Here is a 26,681-nt window from a genome sequence, read left to right on the forward strand (position 1 = left end):
TTCCTGTTTTGGGTGGCTCTTTCTTCCTCCGTGATAATGTGTTTTTGATATTTTTAAAAAGCTGCCTGTGTGTTTTAATATTATTCAATCTTCCCTACCCCTTAAGAAACCATGTTGGGTAGGGGAAGGGAGACAGTTTGAGTGTGGGCTCTTTCCCCATCCATCTCAGTGACCTAAGACAAGCTTCTTAACTTCACTCAACTCTATCGATAAAATGGAAATAGTAAGGCCTGCCCTGAATTGTCACATAATTTTGGTGAGGCTCAAATAAAATGTATGTGTTTTATATTTGAAGAATCACTATGTAATAAAGATCTTGAAGTGTTCATAGTAAGTTATATCTGCAGTAGATAAATTCACCAATATCCAAAGGGAAAAAGGAGTTCTATACCCCGTGGGAAATAGGATCCATTGATAATTTGTCCACAAAATTATAATACAAAAATAGTACCCCATGCCTCAACTTCATCAGGGTCAAAAAAACATGAGGTATAGTAAATCTGAAGTGATTTGGGATCTATTTGATTTTTGTACCATTTGCATATGCCCCTCTACAAAGTCACTGGCAACTGGGTGACTGTTGATGATGTGAAAAAAACCAGACTGACGTCCCCTTCCCCCCATTCTCCGCCTCCATTATTATTACCAAATAATACATTGATAAAGATAATTGAATCATATTAAACATTTTAAGGGTTTATTTGAGCATAAAAGAATTCCAACGAGGCAACACCAAATTGGACGTGATTAGCAGCACTCCGCCTGACAGGACCCAGGGGAATGAATTACATAGAGAAAGTGCAGAAGCAAAGAAAGGAAATTATTGATTGACTATAACTTAAAGCCTAGTTGGCTGGCTGTGACTGGTTGTCCTTAGTATTTTGATTCCATCACCTCAAGGCATTTACTGGCTTAGATTTTGATTTGCACATGTAGGCCGCCATGGCATTAGAGCCACCTCAGGTCTAACAGTCCCCTTGTTTAACTAATTTAACAACATACATATATAGAACAAATTCAAATGGAATTAAAAGAAAAGTTACATTTCCTGGCTTACCTGCTGCCACTTATACCACTTTCCAGAGTTTCCGTTTTTAGTTCTGATGGTTTCCTCTGTGTTCTCCACTCTGACTGATATGTTCATACTTGCATTTTCTGATCAATCAAGTTTAGGTGATATTGTTGGACTTTGCCCAACAGAAGACATTCAGCAAACACACTGCTCCTCATCTGTCCTTTCTCCTGAGTTTTGTTTTATGCACACATATATACACAAATACACACACACTCTTTTAGCCTTTCTATAGTTCAATAACTGTTAAATAATATTCCAAACCTCTATTCCTTGTTTCAACTTTAGGCCCTGCATATAGTCTCAACACTGCCTTCACCTCCATTGCTCCTTCTCTCCATCCCTATAGCATCTTTACTTTCAGCAAGGATTTTAACAGTTAGGGCTGCTGTGCTGTTGCCTCCTTTGAGGATGGTGCCTCTTAGAGTTTGGCAGTGCACAGCCTATGTGGATTCACATAGGTGCCCCAATCATATTTACATTTTATTGTTGCATATCTATAATTAATCTTTAAAGCCTTGTCTATAGGTGATTCATTGAAGCTGGAAAACAATAAGCAGCATTTACAATGTCATGATTTTAGCAATATTATTTACTATAGAAGTGAATAGTATGCTCTTTCTCTGTGTATTCTTTTAAAGTCTTTAAATTTCTGAAATTTTACTTGGATAAGTCCAGGTGGGGCTTTTTATCATTGATCCCATTTAGCACTTTGTGGCCTTTTTCAAATTTCAGACTTGTGTCTTTTTTCAACTCTGGATAATTTTCCTCTATTACATCCTTGATCATTTTCATTCTTCCGTTTTCTCTGTTCACTCTTTCTAGAACTTCTAATAGGTGCTCACTGTGCTAAATTGGTTCTCTATATTTAACTTTTATATCTTTTTTGCTCTATATTCTGAGATATTTAACTGACTTTATCTTCTACTATTTCCTTTCACTTTTTACATTTGGGTAACTGATTCCAAAATCTCTTGCTTATTCCCTAAGTGCTCATCCTCTATAGCAACCTAAGCTTATTTTATGATTGCAACATCTAGTCCGATATTCCTGAAGATACTAATAATAATTTTAATTTTTTCACTTGTTTTGTTTCCTTTGTAGCCAATTATTCTGTTTTTTCATTTGTATTATGCCTTTTGCGTTATTGATTTTCCTTAATAATTGTTGGTCCACAGTTGGCCATTCATACTGGCTGACAAAAAACTAAATTAGTATATATAGTTGGTATGGGTTTCTTCAGGAGTTCTGTCTCTCCATTGTGTGTAGTGTCTATACCTTAGTAGGGAATGGGGGAGAAAGTGATGCAAGTTGAGTTCCCTATCATCCCACATTTTGTTCTGAGGTGCCAAAATCCATATTAGAAGCTGTAAGACTTGGGATGATTTGTCAATTTCTTTGGAGATCAGTCCTCTGATTTAGATAGGGGCTGAAGGGGATGGGTTAAAAGCTTCCAATTTTTTGCATACTAAAATACTTTTCTGTCATAACTAAGTGCATTAAATACACATTCTAAATGGAGTATACTGTACATTTGGTGAAACACATATAGCATTCATCAAGGTAAAAATAATACATAGCCATGGAGTAGAAAGATGGCACACATTAAAAAAAAAAAAAATCCACATTTGGTAAGACTTGCAACTCAGTTAGCTGTTCCATGGATAGTTGTGGTGGCCCCCAAGCTGTAAGCTTATTCAGCTTTCTGCTTTGCGGAGAACTGCTTGTCTCTTTCTTGGTATGCACTCCTGACGCTGCGGTATTGAGCGTAAAAAAGGAAAATGGCTTGCGGCCAGTTTCGTTCCAGGTGCCTGCTCTGGATCTAAGAGCCCCTGGTTGCTCCCCAGAAGAAGGACGTGCTGCCCTGAGGGGGAAGTCTGTATCTCCAAAGAACGGCCCATAAGGCATGCTGACGCATAGATAGTGATGCATAGATAGTGATGCATAGATAATGGCGCATAGATAATGGCGCATAGATAGTGGCGACAGAATTATGTGGAAATACAAGGTTTGCTGATTTGTTGTCTGGTATTCGTTCCGTACTAAACCTATATATACATTCATGCTCTTTGAATAAACTAGCCCTGCAACCATCAGTTGTCTTGGCCCTTCTGACCCCATACTGGTGCTTTTCAGTTCCTTACCCCTCACCACCAGGAACTTCTAGCTTTCTGCAGCCGGTCTGCGGCAGATAGTCCTTCAATTAATTACTCTTTCCCAATTCTGCCTGGCAGAACAGCTGCTCAGGGGTCAGGAAAACTTACAGAGACCTGTCAGAAAGAAGGGCTACAGCCTGGAGGCCACCTTCTCTACTGCAAGTTGTATCCTGATTCCAGCTCCATTCTGATTCATCTATCAGTTAAGTATTTAGATGCTTCTGCCTTGGAATGTGTTCAAACTTTTGGATCTATTCACGAGCACTCTTCCATCCTAAGTGATTTTCTTTTCAGGTTAATGGGATAAGAAAATGGGGCAGGGGGTGGGGGAAGAGGTAAATTACTTTCTCATACATTCTATTTTAAACTGAATTTTATCCCACTCTTTTTTGGTAAAATTAAAAGGAATAATTTCTTCCAAAGTAGCATAAAAAGGTGACTTTGATTAATCATCCAAACCGGGTCACTTTGAGATTGACTGGGTTCTATTAATAGTGATGCCTGGTTAACAGGCATGCTCCAGGACTGATCTGGATAAACCAGGATGCGTGGTCACCCTACACAGGTAAGCCTAACTAGGTGCAGGATCAGTTGCAAAAAGACTTTAGTCCAAAGAAAAGAAAAAAAATGAGACAAGAGAAGTATGCTGTTCTGTGAGGAGATATAAAATACCCACCTGGGTACCTTGGGCATAATGCAACCAGGATATCTTACAGGTAATGAATAGAGTTACAATCAAGTGGAACAGCTTAGAGAACAGTATCCCTTTTGTTATCTCAGTGGACAGCAGAAACTTTTCTGGGATATTATGTTTCAAGAGCAATAAAAGGGTGTTAAGTCAAGGGGTAGCATTATGGTAAGGGCAGTGATTCTCAACTGAGGTTAATTTGCCTTCTCTTCTACCTCTCTATCTCACACACACACACACACACGCACACACACACACACACACACACGGAACATTTGTCAATGTAGGAAGACATTTTTGGTTGTCAGTACCAGGAGATGCTGCAGGCATCTATGGGTAGAGGCCAGAGATGTTGCTAAACATCCTAAAATGCATAAGATAGCCCCCACAATACAAAGAAGTTTTCAGTCAAAAATGCCAATGATGCTGAGGTGAGAAACCCTGGATTAGGGTTAGAAAACCCTCTGGACAGAGCTTGCAGACGAAGGCATTGAGTATGTCACTTGGGAGTAACCAGTAACTAACTACATTACTTGTTAGCTTTCTTTTCTCTGATATGACTTCCTTCTGATATGTTGTCACATTGGTTAAACCCCCAAATATGGAAGCTGATGACAATTTCCTGGACTGACTGACCAGTGAAGAGATTTTTTTCCCAGACTTTTAAGTAGGAACTCAACCCAATAAAAGAGTGATCCCCATATAAATTAATCACAGTCCCTCTGCTCCAGGCATCTCCAACACAAGGGTCACACATACAAACATTCATTCCAGAAGAGTTGAGTCATTTCTAAGAGTATATTTGCAACTTTAAGTTGAGTGCTTTGTTTCTACAGAATTATGATTTCTGAGTAAACTGATATATTAACTTTAACTTAAAATTCAACCACAAATCTATAGTAGAAATACCTGCTACAAAGTGGAGCGATATAATTTATGAGAATTGGTGAGGGTGTTGCTTTTTAATATAGAATGAAGCTTTATCTGTTCTGGCAGAGTTAGTTTACCAAGTTATTAATAATTATTATAACACTTGAAATTCAAGTCTTTTATCTCTCAGTATTTTAATATTCTATGTAAAAGTTGTAAATGTTTGAGAATTGTTTTGTTTGTTTTTCATTCTTTGGCTTTCATGGCAACAATTCATTCTGGACAAATTAAATATTGAAAAGAGTTGAAATTAGTTACAAAGAGAATAACAGTAATGATTTCGTTTACCATTTTTGACCATTTGGAAAATGATTAGTATCTTAATCCATTAGAGCTGCTATAACAAAATATCACAGACTGAGTAGCTTATAAACAACAGAAATTTATTTCTCATGGTTCTGGAGGCTGGAAGTCCAAGAAGAGGGTGTCAGTATAATCAGGTGAGGGTCCTCTTCAGGGATGCAGACTTCTCACTGCATCCTCACATGGTGAAAAAGGCTAGGGATGTCTCTGGAGCTCCTTTTACAAGGCACTAATCACATTCATGAGGCACTCTACTCTCATGATTTAAGCACCTCCCAAGGGTCCCACATCCAATATCACCATCTTTAGGGGTTAGGATTCCAACATATGCATTTTTGAAGGACACAAATATTCAAACCATAGCAATTAGGTTCTCAACTACCAACACAAGAGCTAAGGAAATATAGAATATTGATGTGTACAAATGGCAGGAAAAAAAGGTGAGGATAGCACATAAGAGAGGAAGTAAGGTTGTAACGAGAAAGTGAGGTGGACAGTTTTGAGAATGCTCATAAAAGAGAGACACTCATTTCCATGGTCTCTTTGTGACTTCTCTGCAAGGTTTAATGGCAGAAGCTATAGGAGAAGGAAATATGTTTTATGTTAACTAATTCTTTGAGCAATGAAAACCTTTGACTTCCTAAGCTCTGTTTATTTTAACAAATTTTGACGGCAATCTTTCTGTGTTCCAAATAAAAAACACAAGTCATAGCTTAATTTTCCTTGATAGCAGTGGTCCATAATTTTATCTGTCTTTTTTTACACTGTGTTATAATGCAGAACACAATTCTGTACCTACTTTCCAGTTTTAGGCTTTTCCCTCGCTATCAAGTTGTTAGCTCTCAAATCTGTGTGTTTCTGCCAGAATGCCTGCCTTTAATTTGCTTCTAATCTTTTCTGGGCTTGGAAAACAGATAACTGAGCTGGCTAAGAGTTATATGTAAGATATGTTAGATTCAAGGCAGCAAAATTTAGAACAAGAGCCTAGACTTAGGCTCTGAGCTTCCCAACAGCCATTCTGGTGTGCAGTAGCCTTTCCTTTCTTACACCCATGTTCAGAGCTATATTACAGCTGTACAAATTCTGACTTCTTAATAAATGAGAAAGAAGCCATAGTCCTTCTCAGGTTCATTGTTCCATTTCTCTAGACAACTACAACTTGGGTTTTAGAGTGGGGGTGATAAGTCACTGCCACCATTCTCTCTACACAAAGGAAAACTTGTAATTGGCTTAGCTTCTCCCCAGACAGTCCTGTGACCCATTACCATGTTTCCTGCCTGCATGCCCCTCCTGCTCACCACAGCTGGTCACTCTGAACATGGAAACTCTCCAGGGCTCAAGAAGAATAGCTAACAAGAGTTCAGTGGCAGTGGCAGACTTCACCACCACATGTGGACATCTGCTCTTGCAGAATGAGAAGAAAGTAAATCAATAAAGGTAACATGGCAATTTAGAAACTAAAATAATATTTCAGTTTTTGTTTTAATTAGTTTTAATTCATTGAAGAGCAAAAAACATGAAAAAAAGGGAAGTTCTGTCAGTAGGTCAATTATGCTGGCTGCCATGACTCACTAAACAGGTGTCTTTGTTATGGAAATAATTGTTTAATAGGCATAGTTTATGATAGAGTCTGAAAAAGAACAAATTACCTATAGAAGGAAAAGTATATGAAAGATAATCCTGAGGCTCTATGCTAGAAAGATGAATTGTGATATCTACAACAGTTGTTTAGAGAGGATTTTTCATGAGAAAAATTAAAAGTTAACTTGAGGGAATCTCCAACATGGTCTTCAGCAAGCATGTGACATAGAGTGTGCATGATACGTGTATCATGGGATTATGAGTTCAATAGTCATATTGGCTGCCGTTGTTCAGTTTGAATTCCTCTGGTTGACTCTCCAGTAACTTTAGATGTGTTTGGAATAGATGGTCTTTGCAGCAATAAGGACCTAATTGATGAAGGCCTTGTGTTTTCTTTTTCACCAAATCTATTTAAGTACAAGTCCTGTCAATTGTGCCTTTTCAAATTCTTTCAGTCTATATCCTCTTCTCTACTGCACTATCATTGCCTTAGGTCAGACCCTCATCATTTCTTCTCTGGACTACAGCCAATATCTTTCTAATAGGTCTCTTCGCCTTCAGTCTCACCCATCAGTCTTTGTTCCACATATCACTAGAATGATCTAGGTAACAGGAAAATCTAATCATTAAAATTCTCTAATGTGTCCACACTTCTTTAGGAAAATTCCAAATCCTTAACAAAAATGTAATGCTATTCCTGATTTAGTTTCTTCCAACCTCACTAGAGTCACTTCTTGTCCTCCACCCACCCCCACCCCGCATCCCTTACATTTCAGTAACACAGAACTATTTGCCACTCCTTCAATGCCCCATATTCTCTTGCCTTTATGCCCAGTTATTTGTCTCCTTCTTTTCTCCACCCGCACATCTTGAAACAGGTTCTCTTCCACTTCCCAAAGAGACTCAAAGTTGTCTCCTCCAGGATACCTTTCCTAACCCTACAACTTCCCATCCCAGACTGCCTGGCTCCATCCAGAATGGCTTATGTATCCAACTACCTTTCCCCACGACACCGTGGATATAATTCTTATCAGATAGGATGCTTCTCATGTTTACTTCTCCACTCCCTCCCGACCAAGAAGAAAGTTTCCTGAGGATCATGATAGTATTTTAATGCTTGTATTTTCAGAAAAAGCCCATCGTAATATAGATAACTCAAACATTTTTGTTGAAAGAAAAATGAAGTCAGGGAGTGAAGGACGGAGGAAGGAAGGACAGGAAAGAAAGAAAGCATGGAAGAGAGGATGGGAGAGAGGGAGAGAAGAAGACAGGAAGAAAATAATGGGGAGCTCTTCTTCAAAATTAAGCTGGAAAACAACAAATAATTCTGGAAATCAACTGACTCAAACCTCCACTTTAATGTCCTGCCTTTAAAATGCTGTTCAGGGGGCATATTGAACGTTTTCTGCTCAGAAATTTGCTGCCTGGGAATCACATGATGACAAGAATTCATATCTTGAGGCAACAAAATCAAAAGTCCTTAAAAGAAAAAGCATGTTGTTCTGAAAGTTTGTGGAGCGCACAATATAATTTACATTCAACTATGTTGTTCCTGCTTCATAAGCATAACTGACAGTCTTGTGGGATAACAGAAGTATAGTCCTCATCAGTGAGGGTCAAATTTTTCAAATTTAGATTTTCAATACAGAAGTAGCAAAATGTTTACAGTTCTGATTTGTGCCATCTGTGTACTTTATAATTCAAGGGACTACTTTGATGATGTATAGCAGAATAGTGTTAGAGAAGGAGTTTACAAAGAAACCTTTAACGACTTCTCTTTGGACCATCTGACTTAGGATCAAATCTCACATAGGCAAAGGTCCTAGAAGCAGCTATACAGACAAGACTGTAGAGTTCATAGAAAGTAAGGACACAACCTCTTGCTTACCTCCTGTGCACATCAATCAAGCACAGCTTTCTTGCCAAGCTGGTCACCAGGGTCTGCTGCACAGCAATGTGTACTCCAGACTACCTGCCACTCAGTGCAGACACACCAAACCCTGTTTAGCCTACAAGAGTGGCATCTCTGCTCCTTTCCAGGTAAAGCTGATATCTTGCAAGAAAAGGGGTAAACCATTCATATCACCCCCAAAGGAAGCTTAAGAACTAGCATCGCAATTCACATTACTTACCATTGGACATACGATGGTAATTCCATGAAGGGGTCCTCACATCCAGAGGGTCCAGGCAGGACAATATGCTCTGGGATAACGAAGTGTCAGTACTGCACTGGTCTGTGCTGTAACACAAGAAGGAAACTGAGTCGGATTATGCTCAGTCAAAACTTGGTAAAGATGTCTTCCACAGTATTCTCTCTCTAGACTCTTTACCAAAGAGGTCAATGTTACCAGGTCTTCCTTAGCAGTACCTCAGATGAATTGGGCAAAATGGCTCCCTGTTAGAGAAGGAAATTGGGGTAGGAAATGTAAAGATCCATGAATCACATTCTATACATAAATCAATGCCCAATGTGTTCATAAGATTGGGGTGGCTTGACTTCTAGAAGTTGTTAACAAATGTCCTAAAGCGGTCTCAGAGGCAACTGCCAGGAAGTACAGTGTGATTTCCTCAGGACACAGTAATTGAGTCAATTTACTTGAAAGCTTGGACTATACTCCTTGGTTTCACTAATCATACTGAAGAACTCCAAAAACTATTCCCCTGGAATTCTCCAACTAGTCATCACAACTATGGTTCTAAAGCTCAAGGCAAACCTTAGCAACCCCAAGGATACTACAAAGAGTGCACTGAAAAGGCATCTCTATATAGTGCCTGCAATAAACCTGCTCCTTGCTATTCTGGAGGTAAACTTTACTCAGTCCAAATTAATCAAATGCCAATTTCAGAGTTACCACTGAAAAACAAAACAATTATCATCCAAGTGGCACTCTGAATTGTCATCATGTCAGAATTTACTATTAAATCTTAAATTTTCCTAGTTATATGAGACCTTTTTTTCAAAGAATCCAGGAATAGGACTGCATTTTGTAGATGTACTGAATTACATAGTCAAAAAACCTTGCAGAAATAACCATTGACGATCTAATGAAATCAGTTACAGGAATGGGGGAAAATAAAAAGTGTAAAATCAAAATTTTTTATGTCTCTTTCTAAAGTTACCAATATTACTGGTTTTCACCCTACTTAAGACAACATGAATGTAATCTATAGTTACCCTTCTGCTAAGCCAAGCAAGAATTTTAAGCTATTTAACAGCTCTTGAATTTCTACCATGTTTTAGTTATGAGGGTAATCACTTTTTCACCTATAGGAGTAATATTTTCAATGGCCCTGACCTCAGTAAAAATAAGTCTGGCATCTGGAAAGCACAGTAGTCCTTGATGTCAGGTGTCTGGGCCATATCCACCACAAATGAAATCAGAATCTCTGGTGGTGGCAAGGGGGAGGACTGGACATGGAAATGCTTCTAAAAGTTCCCCAGGTGATTCTACTGTGCAGCCAGCGTTGTGAATCACTGTGGTGGATGAACAGCACCGTGCTAAACACAGTAATGAAAGTAAGCACGTAGTAATCTATTCCTTGCCCTTAAGGAATCTGCCTTAAAGAAGCACTACAACTTATCTTATGCCTATCTACTCATTTCCCCCTTCCCTGAAACTTTACCCACAGGCTGCCACAGGAATGGGCTTAGGCAGCTGTCTGTACCAAAAATCATTGCCTCTGCTAACAACACTGATTAAATGAATGGATATACAGTTCAAGATAAGACAACCAAATCTCTGAAAGTTTGGAATTAAGATCCCAAAAGTCTAATTCAGTCATTTGGGGGTAGTTGATCTGTAAGAAAACTGAAATGGTAAGGCAGAGAGAAAAGGGAAGAGTACGAAAGTAGATATTCCTGGGAAAGAGTCAGAGGGGTACTGTATGATCCTGAGAACTGGAGAGAGAGAGAGAGAGAGAGCTGTCTAGGTTTCTGACAGGTTCCAGTGCATACCCTGCAAGGCCCATTTCTTGGATGCTGTAGGTTTATAATACCTTCTCCTTATTTTAAGCTAGTTGATTGAGTCTCTGCTACTTGCAATAAAAAATGCTCCTTTCTCCTCTTCATATTCTGGGTCCCAATTTGATTCCCACGTGATCTGTGAACCCTCCACATCCTTCTCTTGTCTCATGAAAACAGTAAGAGCAATAAGAGTTCAGATAAATGGGAAACTAAAGGGTTGAGGAGTGGTCTGGGAGGCTTTACAGATCAGTTGGGAACTGAACTGGGACCTAAAAGATGGAGGGGGAAAAAGAGCTCACTCCAGGTGAGGGAAAGAGCAAGCACAAAGTCACAGAAGCAGAAACGTACCAAAGGTGAAGCCTACGCTTAAGGAAGAGGAGCACTGGAAAATTAATTTAGCTTGGTGGGGATGAACCTGATTAAAGGTCAGACATACTAATTCAATGGTCTTCTACTCCTTAGTTTCTCCTGCACGTAAAAAATCCTGATGCCCAGTACTTTTAAATAAATGCTTTCTAAATTCTTAAATACATACCATTCTGTCCCACTACTCTAGGGGAAATGCACTAATAATAACAAACAACCAAAAAGTAATAAACAAGAAAAAAGCATTGATAGAAAGGAACAGACAACGCTTGCCAGTTTCTGTTAAAAACAGTTCATTTTTTACACATCAATGGACGCTTATAGCCTATTTTATTCTCTGTATACTTTGGCAAAAGTTGGTTATTTTGAGACTATGTTTTACTTCTATTATCAAAGTAGTTCTTTTTTTAACAAAATTTTAAACTTAGTTGCATCTTTACATGCATGACTAGTGTAATGGTCATAGCCTATAACCATTATTGGTGACAGAAAATAGTGTATTTTAGTATTAACTATAATTAAAAAGCATTTTGGATAATATTGGTTAAATGCTGTGAATTCAACAGTGGTATTTACCATCAACTGGAAATAATTAGAGTAGGGTTCTAAGTATTAAGAGATCCTTTCAATTCAAGCACTTTCTCATCAGTGATGTAGACCTGGAGTCAAGGTGTGAAGCCACAGGCAAGGCTAGCAATCAGCCAATATGCATCAGAGTACCAGCCCCAGCCTGAGCTGTACCAATAGCCCAAGAGTGACTCTCACCAGGTCACTTCCAATGATCTTCTCTACATTCAGTATCTTCCTATTTATACTAAACACGTCCTTAAGTTAAAAATGGCCCAAGCTGGATGGGCTCTTGTAAATTCGTTGATATTTTACTAATGAAACTAAGATAGTTAATTGTTGGGCTTAAGGGGAATGCTGAATTTGCTTTAAAAAATACTTTTTTCTTCCAGCTAATAGCTCCATTGCTTTACTAAAATGACTTTTAAAAATCTTGCATTCTTTTCCCTTAGAATGCAGGCAGGAGCAGCCTGTGCAAAACCTGCCTGCTCCATACGTCAAGCAGTGTTTGTATATATTTCGGCGTATCCAGGCAAGGGCTTTTTAACTTTCCACCCTACGGACGGAGCTGTACTTTCCTGAATGGCAGCCAGGAAAAAACTTGGAGCTTTGGCAGGAAGACTGTGGGAAGCCTGGTGCAACACCAGGCTGAGATCTGGAGCAGAGGCTTTCTACAAAGGCAGAGGAGCGAAACACCTCCCTTTGTTTAGCTCTACATATGAGTACAAATGGAGCCCCCAGATTGCAATCAGGCCCTATTGTATAAACTTGGGGTTTCCATGCCATACAGCATTTTTGGCACCAAGTACCTTATTATTTTTCAGCTGGAAAACCAATTAGCATTCTTTTTATATCTGGGTGTTAGTACTTGGGACTTAAGAGAGATTTTTTGGCCACCAGCCCACATGGCTGTAGTCTCTTGGGCAATGCCTGACAAATTAAGATAAAACTGTTACTTCATGTTTTCCTACAAAGAGAAAACAAAAACTGTTTCCTGCTCTTATTAATTGGATGAAGTCAATTTCCACATTTAACAAATAAAAAGGTAGGCATAATCAGGGTGTCAACCCAGGGCTCTTATCTCTCCCCAAGCTGGTTCCTCTGCAGGAATGTGAGAGTATAAGAACTGTCAGGTTCTGACTAAGCGTTCCTTCTCTTGGAAAAAATCCCCATGGTCAACAGAGGCCTCTGTCCAGTGGATAGGCTGCGACCACCACGAGGTCACCCTTTGCCCCCTCTGGCATTTTTCCCCCCACAAGTTTGAGCGACGGGATTTACCTGGAGAGAACTATGAGGAGATTCCAGCCCTGTCAAGTGAATTAGTCGTAACAGTCAAGAGGGTACTGCCCAGTTTGAAAGAAATAAACAGAGCCAAAAATTTCCCTATCTTGAAAGCAGAGCAAAGAAAAGTTCACACTCTAGGAATGCAACTTATGATTAGAGAAAGCCATATCTGGGCTGCTGTCTCAGAATATCTGAGCATGTGGGAGAAGAGGAGGAAAAGAGGTTGAAATTGTTGTGAGAGGTGCCCATCCTATAAAGTATCCCCTTATGATAAACAAGCCTTGCCATGGCGACACAACCTAATGCCACAAGTCAGAGGAATATGGCTCTCCAGTGAGCAGGCCACATTTGGGAAAACCTCCAGGATGATGCAAAATATTTAGAAGGGAAGTGGTGAAACAAACAGAAGGGAAACACAGCAATCTGACTGCAGTTTGAAGACAAAAATATGTTGGGTGCAAAAATCAGTTTGGGTGTAAAAATCAGTTTGGGTGTAGTTACAACAGTGTTTTTGTGTTGTTGGTACTAAATGTACATCTCTTTGCTAGAAATGGCCTGAGGGGTCTGCTGCTTCCCTTAAAGACTTTCTTTGTAAACAGTGGGTGGTGGCATCCTAAAAAAAAATGCACTTGAAAGACTTCTTTAAAGAATTTGCACAAAACATTTTCTTTGCAACAAATTCTGTTCTGGAGCTATATTACTTAACAAGGGGGCTGTGTTCTGAGTCATATGGAAATTAATTATCTTATTGCTAAATTTGTTATCAACAGCATAAAATGATCATCTGTAATAATCTAAGGGAGGAACTAGAAAATGTCCAATTTTGCACAGGTAAAGAAGCATTAGAATTGAGGTTCTAGACACCAGACGTCACACATTGCCCTACATACCAGGTGACCATACATTCCAATTTGTCAAGACAGTCTCAGCTTACTCCAATTATCCAGGTTTAGTTACTAATAGTGCCCCTTTCACTCACAAAAGTGGTTTGGATAACAAATAATTTAGTGACCCTACTCCTGCAGAGACCAAGAGTCTTCTCTCTATCCTCCAGGGATACCAGTCTGATGCTTTATCAATCTCAGAACATACAAGCACTTATAAAAAAGGGAGGGGAAGGGAGAGTTGCTGCCATTTTGCAAAGAGTAATCCTCAACAGTTTGGCTTCACCTAAAAGAAGCATAGAAGGACCATGTGCAAAATCAACTTAGGGGAAGTGAGAGAAAATGTCCATCCACAGAAACCCCCTAAGGAAGCCTTCAGGAGCACCTGAGGGCTTCTTACTAGATTATATACCAAAGTCTAAACAAGTGTTTCTTTGTCAAATCCTAGAAGGCAGGCAGTCATTTCAAAAGCAGGCATGCATACTGCCTCTTTTTCTGCCTTGCAGTCTAGAATGTATCACTTAGATATTCCAAATCAGAAAGTGTTCAGCCATTTTTATATTGCCACCAGCTACACTGCTGGGCTGCAGCTATTTGGATCAGAATGGAAATGCTTTGATCTCTTTTACATCTAAGTTTAACTGTGGCTTGGGCCCAAAAGGTGGACTAATATTGGCAACTTCCCCTTTACACTTTTATCTGAAGATAAAAGGAACACTTGGAAGCATAAACAGAAGGTGTAGTTCTGTAGGCCCAAGGGCCACCACATCAAACAAACGAAACTATAGAAGCTTATGCTGAATATTAGCTCTGTTTCATCAGCTCTATTCACTCCCTCATTCACTGGCAGGCAGTAGGATCATTTCCTTCCATTGTAAACATATAAAGATAATATAATGTTAAAGAACTTAGAAAAGAAAGAACATTTCCATCACAGTGATTTTCATTTTCACAGAAAAATTTTAAAAATTGAAAACCATGTTTCTTAAGTTATAAATTTATTATACTGGCCTTAGATTCAGGAGTCCAAGGTCCTTGTGCATTCTCCGCAAATATCTGGGTGACCGGAGATGCTGGAGCAGTCATTCTCCTAACCTCCTTGTGTCTCAAGGTTCTGGGCTTTAGTCAGGAATTTATAGCTTGATAAACTCAGTTAGAATGGAACACAGGCCCCTATGGGAAGCCAGCTTGGAGCTCCAGAGAGGAATCATGGCTTCCCAATGACTTTTGCACTACGCAAATTATTCATTTGAGGACTAAATAAGAGCAATTCAAGAGCTCAGGGGGTTTAATGACCTATTTGATCTTATAGTCGGAGCTGTAGTCCATTCAAGCATAGGTCAAGGTACACTGGAGTTCTAAAAGTGAGGAGGTGGTCTCTTTATAGGGACACATATCTGAGTGCACAGAGGCAGTTTAGCTGGATGCAAATCAGATAGGCTCTGAGCAAAGGTATTGGGCACATAATTGCCAAAGCAGTGCTCTCGCTAAGAACAAAAATCATCATATTGGAAGGAGAGATTTCTGACTTTTCCTTACCAATATCTAAGGAGACAAGTGAGTTTCTTGAAGGGCCCTTAGGACACACAGGACCCAACTAAGAGAATATGACATGGCTTAAACATACCAACTTGGCCAACTGCCCCACTATAATGATTTGACAAATGGAGATAAAACAACCAGGCTAGTGATGGAAAGAGTTGATGGAAGGTAATATGGCAGGAATTTATGGATTAAAAGGTACAAATACAGATAATTAAAATAATACTGGGAGTCACTTTTTGTGGGTCATCAGGTGGCATCACAGTACTCATTTGTTTGCTGAAAAAATATTTATTAATTTTAATCTTTTGAATGAAATTACCTTTTTGTTTTCTTACAGTGTTGGCTTAAAAGTTGGGGGAGTAGTACCACCCTATTTGAGTTTTCAGTGGTAAAGTTTTCCCAGGTTTCTGGATAAGGGGATGTGACTCAAGCATGAGAAATGTGAAAATCCCATCAACATTTCCTGGCCATCTTGGAAATCAGGATTCCACGTAAAACTTGAGAGTTGCATTAGATCATATCTAAAACCCCTTTCAGCAATGCAATTTTGTATAACAAGGATCTAAACTTTCTTAAAGAATTTCTTTTTATGCCCATTTCAACACCCTCCAGAAAAGGAAAACTGGTAGCAAACCCAGAGGTCAAGAGGAAATGTAAGTACAAAGAGGCCCAAACCACATTAGTGACAGACATGTGATTCTCAAACCCTCCTTGAAGCAGCTGTCTATCATGTGAAAAGAGTTTGAGCCACTAGGCCTGATCTTCCTTGAATACTCGTCTCTTTGATTTAAAAAACATTTTTTTTCAGTTAAACAAGAAACACATGAATATATTCTCACAGTAGAAGAATCAATCCATACAAAAGCATATAGAACAAAAAAAAAAAACACAAAGTATTTGTACATTTATGGGTCATATACATTTACATACGATTCTATTATGCTATGGCAACTTCTTTTTACCTGGGTCTTAAAGAATTTTCTATTTTAATATGTACAGATCTTATTCTTTCTCTATAACAATGGAATGTTCTGTAATTTTATTACTGTCTCCTTTGTTGGTGATATTCTGTTTGTTTCTACTATTTGCTATTATAAAAGAGAATATTCTTGTAAACGTGTTTTACTGTGAGTGAGTATTTCTGTGGGACAGATTCCTAGAAGTAGACTGCAAAGTCAAAGATTAGGGTTACTTTAAAGTTTGGTAAATATTATCTAATTTTTACATGCTGAGCTTCACATGTATGCCATATGCATTTCTCTTGTAAATGGTCCTTTGTGTCCTTTGTCTATCTTCTATTTGGTTCTTTGTGTTTTAAATATTCATATGTAGGCACCTTTTATATATTGCAAATCTTTTATACCTGTTGCAAATATTTCTGCTAGTCTGTAGCTTATCATTTAACTTCTTTTTTATTGTTGTCCCATAGAAGATTTTTGTTTTTATGAGGTCAACATTATAAATAATTTCTTATATGACATATGAATTTTGTGTATTACTTAGGAAAGCTTTCCCAGTTCCCAGAGTTATGAAATTTTTTCTATATTCTCTTCAAATACTTTTATAATTTGTTCTTAACATTTATTCTCATTAGTCTCTCCAAAAGGTATCTTTGCTTATGATATGAACTACGAGTTTAATTTCTTCCCCAAAAGGAGAGCCAAGTGTCATAATGTGATTAATTGAGAAGCTTTGAACACTTACACTTTTACTAATTAGAGATGACATCTTTACTATAAACTATACTCTTGGGTTTCCATTCTATTTTTTTCTACCAATGTGTTTGTTTATTCCTATGCCAAAATGCACTGTTTAAATTGCCTAATATTATGTTCTTCTTATGAGTAGTAGTTCAAATCCCATGATTCTCTTTTTTAAAAATGTAACTTGCTCAGCATTGCTGTTCTTTCTTTCATACGTGCTTGAGAACCAGCTCATCAACATCTTCACAATGTTGAGTTTTCCCACTGAGAAATATGGAATAACATTTTATTTATGTAGATTTTTAAACACCGTTTTCATAAAAATCTTGCACATTTCCTATTTATTTCTAAGTATAAAATGGATTTTGTTGCTATTATGAATGAGATCCCTTTTATCATTACGTTTTCTAATTGAGTATTGCTAATATTAAGAAAGTTATTGATTTTTGTATATTGACTTTTATATCTGATCACCTTACTATACTCTTAAAGTACTCTCTTAAAATTCTAACAGTTTTTTTATCATCCTCCAATTTTCTTGGTAGAAAACTTTATATATTTCTCAAATTAGTTGTTGGGAGTTAGTAAAACTTGAAACACATGTTTTTTAAGATCAACCAATCAAAGTAATCCTTTGAGAGTGTTATAGACTGAATGTCTGTGCTCACCCTCCACAATTCATATGTTGAAGCTTTAACAACCAATGTGATGGTATTTGAAGATGGGGTGTTAAGAGTGTAATTAGGGTTAAATAAGGTCATGAGGGTGGGGCCCTCATAATAGGATTAGTGGTCTTATAAGAATAGGAAGAGAGAGAGAGAGAGAGAGAGAGACCTCTTCCCAGTGCATGTACCAAGGAAAGGACATATGAGGACACAGCAAGAAGGTGGCCATCTACAAGCCAGGAAGACTGCTCTCACAGAACCCAATCATGCTGGCACCCTGATCTCAGACTTCCAGCCTTCAGAACTGTGAGAAAATAAACCACTGTTGTTTAAGCCACTGAGTCTATAGTATTTTTTTCATGACAGCCCAAGCTAAGACAGTGAGTTTATGTCATGTTAGGCATACTGGGAGTATTACTGGGACCCCAGTAAGAAAGCATGTAACACTTATTTGTTAAACTTACAGATTTAATACTTTGAAATTATGGTTTGCTTGCTTATTTGGGATTTTTTGGTACAGATCAAATAATACATTCTTTTCCTAGTAGGCTTATCCTACTCTTCCCCAACATACACAAAAAGATTTTCAAATTTAATAGCTGTTTTCAATTTCTAATGCTTGTAAATAGGTCACCATTAAAACTTACAATCAAGAATGTATAATTTGTGCTCACTTCAGCAGCACATATACTAAAATTGGAATGATACAGAGAAGATTAGCATGGTCCCTGTGCAAGGATGACACGCAAACTCGTGAAGCGTTCCATATCTTTATGAATGGATAAAGAAGATGTGGCACATATATACAATGGAATATTACTCAGCCATAAAAGGAAAGGAAACTGAGTTATTTGTAGTGAGGTGGATGGACCTAGAGTCTGTCATACAGAGTGAAGTAAGTCAGAAAGAGAAAAACAAATACCGTATGCTTACACATATATATGGAATCTAAAAAAAAAGGTTCTGAAGAACCTAGGGGCAGGACAGGAATAAAGACACAGACGTAGAGAATGGACTTGAGGACACGGGGAGTGGGAAGGGTAAGCTGGGACGAAGTGAGAGAGTGGTATGGACATATATACACTACCAAATGTAAAATAGATAGCTAGTGGGAAGCAGCCACATAGCACAGGGAGATCAGCTCAGTGTTTTGTGACCACCTAGAGGGGTGGGATAGGGAGGGTGGGAGGGAGACACAAGAGGGAGGAGATATGGAGATATATGTATATGTATAACTGATTCCCTTTGTTATAAAGCAGAAACTAACACACCATTGTAAAGCAATTATACTCCAATAAAGATGTTTTAAAAAATGTATAATTTATAAAGGGAAGGCCCCCCCTAAAACTGAATAAATAAGGACAAGAGGAAACTATTTTCAGTTTCACTGCCACACAGTCCATTTCTATTCTTAGCCAGCCTGGGTATGGCTCTTCCAAAGAAGGTTTGCTTCCCTGACATATGGAAACACAGCAGCAGGTTTCCTCTGAGTAGCCCAGCCCTTAAGTTTGCAATGCCACATTTCCTGTGGAAGGAATTCTTGAGGCTAAAATCCTTGCTAACTTCCCTTTCCAAAACTGATAGCTTCATATAGGGACATGCTTTCTCTGTAGGTCCAAAAGGACATAGAAAAATTACAATAACTTTTGCGTGATCGTGTCTCTCCATTTGCTTTCTTACAAACTAATGGCTCATTTCCTTCACTCAGTTTATATATAATGGATCCATATTGGTTTATAGATACAGATAGGAGAGAATTATGGATAATGTGTCACACTCTATCTTTATTTATCTGTTCGTGATAGATAAGTCTGCTCCCTTAACCATCCCTGACTGACTGATTGTGGCTCCTAGAGCACTATTTTGAGGAGAGGTCAGAGGCTGCCTCTGGCCATGATCAATGATTAATGTCTGTCATGAGCATGGGAGGAAAAGAGGTGGGATGCCTGCCAAGCATTTCCCATCTTTGAATATAATTGGCTTTTTGTTTCTGAGCTTGGAAGTTTTGTTAATTTGTAGCTATCATATGCATAAAAGGAAAAATATTGGTTTTTTAACTTGGATCAACAAAGAGGCCTAAAACAGGTAAGTGCCTTTAAGACTAGGAAGCTTTAATGCTAAACATTGAGTATATTAATGTATATCCTAAGTAAAGCCTAAGCCAAAATACTACATTTTAAAAATATGCTACTACATAGTAGTGATTTTCCTCGTTATCATTAATAGTAGTAGCATGGTAGTATTACTAATAATTCTAACTTTAAAAATCCAACTTGGCATTATATTGGGTGGCATATAAAATTATCAATAAAGTATGAAACAGATATTTTCATTTAAAAGTAGAATACTTTATTTTCACAACTCAGACATGCCAGGAGGCTAAGAGTTGAGGAAATAATATGACTGCTGTTGGTTTTTACCAAAGATAAGTATTATGTTTTGTGAAATTGAGTTAATAGTACAACCCAAAAGTTAGACTTTGCAAAATACGTGAGAAACATTCAAAAAAAAAATAGTGATGTGCAGCTCTAGGCATTGGAAGTTCACAAGTCTGCCCTTCAGAGTGGGATTATCAGCAAAGTCTGGTAGTGATTGAGTTTGTAAAAAAAAAAAAAAAATGGAGTGTTCAGCTGTGGTTTGGGATATTACATCATAAGAACTCAAATCACTATTTTTCCATATCCACATATTTATAATATTTTATGTTTCTTACAAGCAAGGAATCATTCCTACTAACAACGCACTACTGTGATTCAACTTGCCTATTACATTAGAAATATTGTATAAACAGAGAGAGCAGGGGAACTTCACTTGGAAAATTAGCTAACAATCATCATACCAATCCATTTCCACAAACTATTACAACACATCCACATCTTAAGACATTCCCCCAGAAGTTCACACTGAAACTTGGGCTACAAAACAAATGTTTATATTGATACTGTGTTTTAATCAATTTTCCAGTTTTTTAAACTATGTCAAATAGCCACCTGAAAATATATTTCCGTGAAATTTATGGTACTTCCTTCTAGTGATAATACGCCCATCATTCTTTCCCACGAAATACTTATCAACATGACCTTTTTCAACAAACTTGGGTAAAAATTGAGTTTTTAAACTATGTGACTTGCTTACTGTCAACCAACAACTTTTTGAGGTACACACCTCTAAGGATCTAACCCATTGATCCTAAAAGAGATTTCTGCTCAGATTAACAAATGGATTAAAAAATTATGATAAATAATTTTTCCACAATCTAATCAAACAACACTTATAAAAGATTGAAAGTCTTGTCATATCCCATTAGAATTATTATACACTTAGTCATATCTACTTTTTAAAGTATGTCCCTGAAGTGTACCAATATTCAAAAACATTAAAAAATGTGTTGAAGTTCATACAGTGATACAAGATCATGAATATACAATTTTGCTATTTATTATTGGAGGCAGTGTCTTTAGAGTGACTAGAAAACCAGTGCTTCTTTTACCTCATGTTGCACTTGATCAGTAACACATTTAACAAAACCATATTATAGGACTTAAGGACTTTAGAGTTAAAGAAATTCCTTGTTTCCATTCTGCTACAATTTTTATTTTTAAAATTACCAACCCAAAATAATCTGCTGCAAAAGATATCGTATGTGTAGGCAACCTACAACAGTTCTACATTTATACATGAGACCGTGAAAACCAGACAGAAATATATCTGAGCAGCTCTTCATCACTGCAGTGGAGCATACTAGTTAAGTTTACAGCATTTCCCTTCAAGTCCTAGCCTTAAATCCCAGCTCAACAACTTTCTAGCTATGTGACCAGTACAAGTTACTTAAACATCTCTGTTCTGAGTTCCCTCATGTAAAATGAAGGTACTAATAGTACCAACTCAGAAGTTGGTGTGATAATTAAATGAATAAATATATGTAATGCACTTAAAATAGTTTCAAGCGCATAATACGTATCATTTAAGAACTGGAAAAAAATATGACGGCTGAAGTTTTGGGGGATAGGCAGCTGTGTTTAAGAGCATGAATTAACAATAAAGCAATGGGATCTATTTTTTAAAGCTGGAAAAGATATACCTGGGATGTAGCGTTGCCAGTCTTTTGATTTACCTGTTCTTTGTGAGTAATGTTTTGCATGATGTGTCAGACTTTGACACAGATTTCAGTGCCTCTTCATTTATCACAGGATTGATCTCATGAGAGTTTGCTAAGGGGCCTAGGCTAGATGACAAATGGACTGCTATCAAAGATTTTTTTTACTGCTATAATGGTTTCTCAAATAAGGTATAATATGTATGGGCTTTACAGTTTTTTTTATCAGATAAATAGTTTCTTTTTATGCATAATGTATTCTCTAATTATCCTCGGGTAACACATTGAGTCTGACAGAAAGCTAGGCATTCACTTTGCAAAAACTTTAAAGAATTGAGATGATTATGTATGTCAGCTGTTTTAACTGACATCATTTATGAAAGATTAGCTAGTATTACTTTATTAACAATTGCATAAAGAATGAAGCTGTGAGGCAAAATAACCCACCTTAAAAGCCAAGTATCAACACTATCAGATCCATACATGGTCATAGCCTACAGTATAAGATTTAAAGTTGAAAGAGACCTTAGAATCCATATAATCTAACCTTGTAGATTTTACATTTGCATAATCTGAAATTCCCAGGACTTGCATACATTACCTAAGGGAATCAGTTATGAAGTTTCAGAATTCCAACCGGAAACCAGGCCCCTAAACTCTTGGTTCAGTATTTTTTATTTTAATCTATTCCAAACCACCTGCTTGTTGCAAGGATCAACATTTTTCCTCTGAATTAACACTGCTTCGTGATTAAATTGAATGTTTCATTTTATAGGTGGTAGGTGAAAAACACTAGGTCACCTTTGATTAAATGCTAAATATCTTTCTTGGCTCATTGCCTCTATGTATTTTTCAAATGATTTATTGTACAGTGATTATCTGTGATTTGTGTCAACCATGATGCAAAGTGAAAAGGGGCTCCAGCTGCAAAATTAGTGACACCGTTAATAATAATGTTAAAGTTTTCCCCCAAAATAACTTAGCAGATGGAAATGGGAGTGGGGATTTTTTAAATTTTTATTTTAGTTTAGTTTTGCCTATAAACTTTTCCCTTTACACCACTGCTTAAAACCACATTGTCATCTTCCTCCCTTGAAAGAGATCCAACAGATCATCCTATCTTTGCTGTTGGCACTTCTTGGAGTTGAGCATTTGAAAATACCAGGCTGAACTTCAGCACTGTCAAGCCTAACCTGAGCTTTAAATACCACACCACTGCAGGCAGATGGTTACATTTATGAGGAATGAAGTGGCTCCTATATTTACCTTACTAATATGACTTTTATGGATGAGTAAAATGCACTCAAGTGTCTCACAGTCATTCCCGTCCAAGGAACTGCCTTGTGGGACAGGGATATATGGCATTTGGTTGAGGATGGCTCCTTGAAGATAATCCAAACTGCACTGGCATTTTATTATTATAAATCCTGCAAATAGCATTATATTCTGCTTCAATGCAATGACATATCAAAACCCGGGCTGCTTTTCTTTAAGAACTTCTATTGATGCCGAAAAGCTTAACAATGTCTCTCACTGCTGACAGAACAATACTAATGAGAAGAGTTTAAACTTTAGCAAGAGTTACAGTATGTCAAGTTATTTAAGGGATCATATTAATAGTTCCCATTTGTTTTGAGATCCAATAGTACTGGGATTGAGTAACTCTTTCCCATTTCATTATCTGATGAACTGCCTTTCCTTTCTTTCCTTCCGCCAAATCTCCTCTTCCCTGCAGCCTTACCAAATTCCCCCAGGCAAGTAGTAGTTCCCTTCTCTCTGAACCAAAAGCACACTGAACACCACTTTAACAGCATTTGTCACACTGTGTCACTATTATTTATTTCATATCTGTCCTCACTGGAGTGCAGTAACTGGGTCTTAGTTATCTTTGTACCTTCAGTGCCCCCTACACAGGGAACCACCAAGATTTGTCTTAAAATGTTGGTCCAGTAACTTTATTGCATTCTTTCAAGTTAATTAAAGAAACATTAATACAGGAGTCACAATACTTAGTAAAATTAAATATTAAACAAAGAAGGGGAAACAGTTCATGTCTGCATGACCAAAACATGCAAGCAGCTAGTGGGAAGCAGCTTCATAGCACAGGGAGATCAGCTTGGTGCTTTGTGACCACCTAGAGGGGTGGGATAGGGAGGGTGGGAGGGAGACGCAAGAGGGAGGAGATATGGGGATATATGTATATGTATAGCTGATTCACTTTGTTATAAAGCAGAAACTAACACACCATTGTAAAGCAATTATACTCCAATAAGGATGTTTAAAAAAAAAACAAACATGCAAGCAACATGAACACACATACACACTGAATTAGGCCCACAAACCCTCATCTGAAACTCTTGTGGATAGCTGTATTCAAAATTCAGAATTTTAAATAAATTTCAGAATATGACAGCATGTAAATGGCACATATTTAATATTCCCACCATGGTCTGGTTCATCACCCCCCCCAAAAAACACATTAATATTTCTGTAGCATAAGTATGAATATATACCTTCAAGAAGAGTAAGTAAAGATACAAATAACCTCATTAATTCAGAACAGGTTTTGCCACCAAATGACTTTGCCACAAACGTATGAAATATGTTTCGGTTTTCAAAATGTTTTAGATCTTCGAATTGTGAATAAGGGATTGTGGACATGGATAATACAACCTATTTGGTGTTTCATCAAGTCTCCCCCTCTGAATGCACTCCAAATTGGATTTGGAACAAAATATTATTATTTCTTACAAAAATACAGTAACAGAATAAAATACTCTTTGTATCTATCATTAGAATTTTAGTCTCTTTTCAAAATCTTTATTCCTATAAAATTAATCTACATTTGTTTAACTTGTCAGTAAATTGTATTAGTTGGAAGGATAAAACTTCGTAAAAAACCAAATTATTGAAAAGCTTCTGTGTAATGATCTTATTAAATGAAATACCATAATAAGAGGGTTTTCTCAGTGTAATAATTTAGAAAACTTCAATTAACTCATAAGGCAGAAGTTCTAATTAACAGATATTATATATTATATACTGTGATCTGATCATTGTTTCTCTTTTAATATTTATAATGAAGAGAATTTTTACAATGAAACTATGTTTTAAAATGTAGGTTTTGTTATTGTTTAGTATGTCATGCCAATAGATCAGGAGACAGTAATTGCCACTGAAACGATAGTTTGTTATAATCACAGGTCCCAAGAGGAGGGGACATGCCACACCATGTAGGGCCACATGGGGAAGCACCAGGGTCACTCAGAAAGAAGGAACAAGGAGAAAATGGGGGCAAGAGCCTTTATTGTGGTTTCCACAGGAAGGAACAAGCAAGGCAGGGTAAGCAGCCTCAGGGCTGGCTAGTTTGAATAATTTCAGTGGGCTCTGGGATGTAGGGACTGTCCCTAGTAGTCTGGTACCTAGCCCTGAAGTGATCAGGGCAGATGGATAGTGGCCCAGAGTGTGACAGCACTTTAAAGGAGGTGGTTGGTATATGGGCTCTGAATTGGTCAGTTTGCATGTCAAAGGCACACTCCTAGATGAGTTGTTTGCTATCTCTAGGAATTAGTTAGCCCTGGGAGGGACAGTCCCTCCAGGGTCAGCAAGGCCCTAAGAGAGCAAAGCATCAAATACAGAAACTAGAAAATGTGATGATTACAATCTATAAATGCATACAATTATACAAATTTAAACCAATAGTGAAATAAGAATTATTTCTTTACTCTCTTTATTGGCCTTATTTTATTACAGTCTTTTCTTATTTCATTGTAAGAACAAATATATTCAAATTACTACTTTTTAACCTCCTTTTTTCATTTTTAGTTTAAAAGCTTAATCATGTTCAGAGCGTGATGGGCTTTGGCATATAGTACATCATCAAGGAATGTTAGTCCTCTTCCCTTGCCTTCCCTTTCCCTTTTTTCATTCATTTACTAAATATTTATTAAGAATTCTAGACACCAGGGATGCACCTTTTAGTCTTCACAAAGGGGACTATCTAATAGGGGATACAGATATTCAATAAATAACCACACACAGAATTAACAACTTGGCACCCTGAGATGTCAGAAGAAGGCACTGCAAGGAGGCATTATGCCCTCATTAGTCTGAATTCAAGACCACATCATGTAAATAACTTTTAATATTATTTAATATAGTTGAATTATTTATTTTTATGCATTTTGCAAAGTTTGGACTTGATGTCTTCTGAAGTTGGCAAGCAATAGAAATTTCTTTTAAAATTTGTATGTGACATTAAAAATATATCATATGAAGAAACTTATGAACAAGATATAAAGTAGATTTCTGAATTATGGGTTTCCATTATTCCCTTAAAACTGTTCTATTCCGTTGTATTTATTGGGTACCTACTCTATGCCCAGAAGTCTTTACTGGAAAATTCCAGGTAAAACAAAGTATAAAGTGTGACTAGTTTGATGACTTTGTGCTTTCCTTTGGAAAGGTGATTTGCTTTTTTAAGCTTTCATTCAATAAAACATTAATTAGTATTTTGAACAGATTCAACTATTTCTGAATGTGATTATTTCAAAACCTAATACTAAGTGAGATATTGTAAAACTATGAACAAAACAGTGTTACCCTTGGCTATTAGAAAGCAGGGTTAAAATTTTTCTGGCACAAAATAGATGTAGCAGAGACACCGTTTTGATTCCGTGGTCAGAAAGGTCACAGTTGTCCTCAGCCTTGCTCCTGCTGGTGGAGGAAGGCTTCCTTTGTCCTTGGCTTCAGCCTTTGCATTCTCAGTGTGAGATAGCCCATGACCAAGGATAGGAAGCAAGTAAAGCAGCACCTCTAGTCCCATTCTCCTCCCTCCCTCTGCTTTGCCTTTTTTTCTTCTTTAGTATAATGTGCTA

At 37.5% G+C, this 26,681-nt stretch overlaps 1 protein-coding gene across 4 annotated transcripts in view; it reads right to left on the reverse strand.

Moving 5' to 3' along the window:
• The window catches only part of TFEC (transcription factor EC), a 686,635-nt gene that overhangs the window by 402,730 nt on the left and 257,224 nt on the right, over positions 1-26,681 (reverse strand). For all 4 annotated transcript variants that reach the window (XM_082400103.1, XM_082400101.1, XM_082400100.1 and 1 more), the window contains one exon: positions 8,863-8,969. The gene's annotated coding sequence lies outside the window, so the exon portion shown is untranslated. The remainder of the gene's footprint in view (positions 1-8,862; positions 8,970-26,681) is intronic.

Source organism: Balaenoptera borealis (genome assembly GCF_965194805.1).
Source record: "Balaenoptera borealis genome assembly, chromosome: 7".
NCBI classification, from domain to species: domain Eukaryota; kingdom Metazoa; phylum Chordata; class Mammalia; order Artiodactyla; family Balaenopteridae; genus Balaenoptera; species Balaenoptera borealis.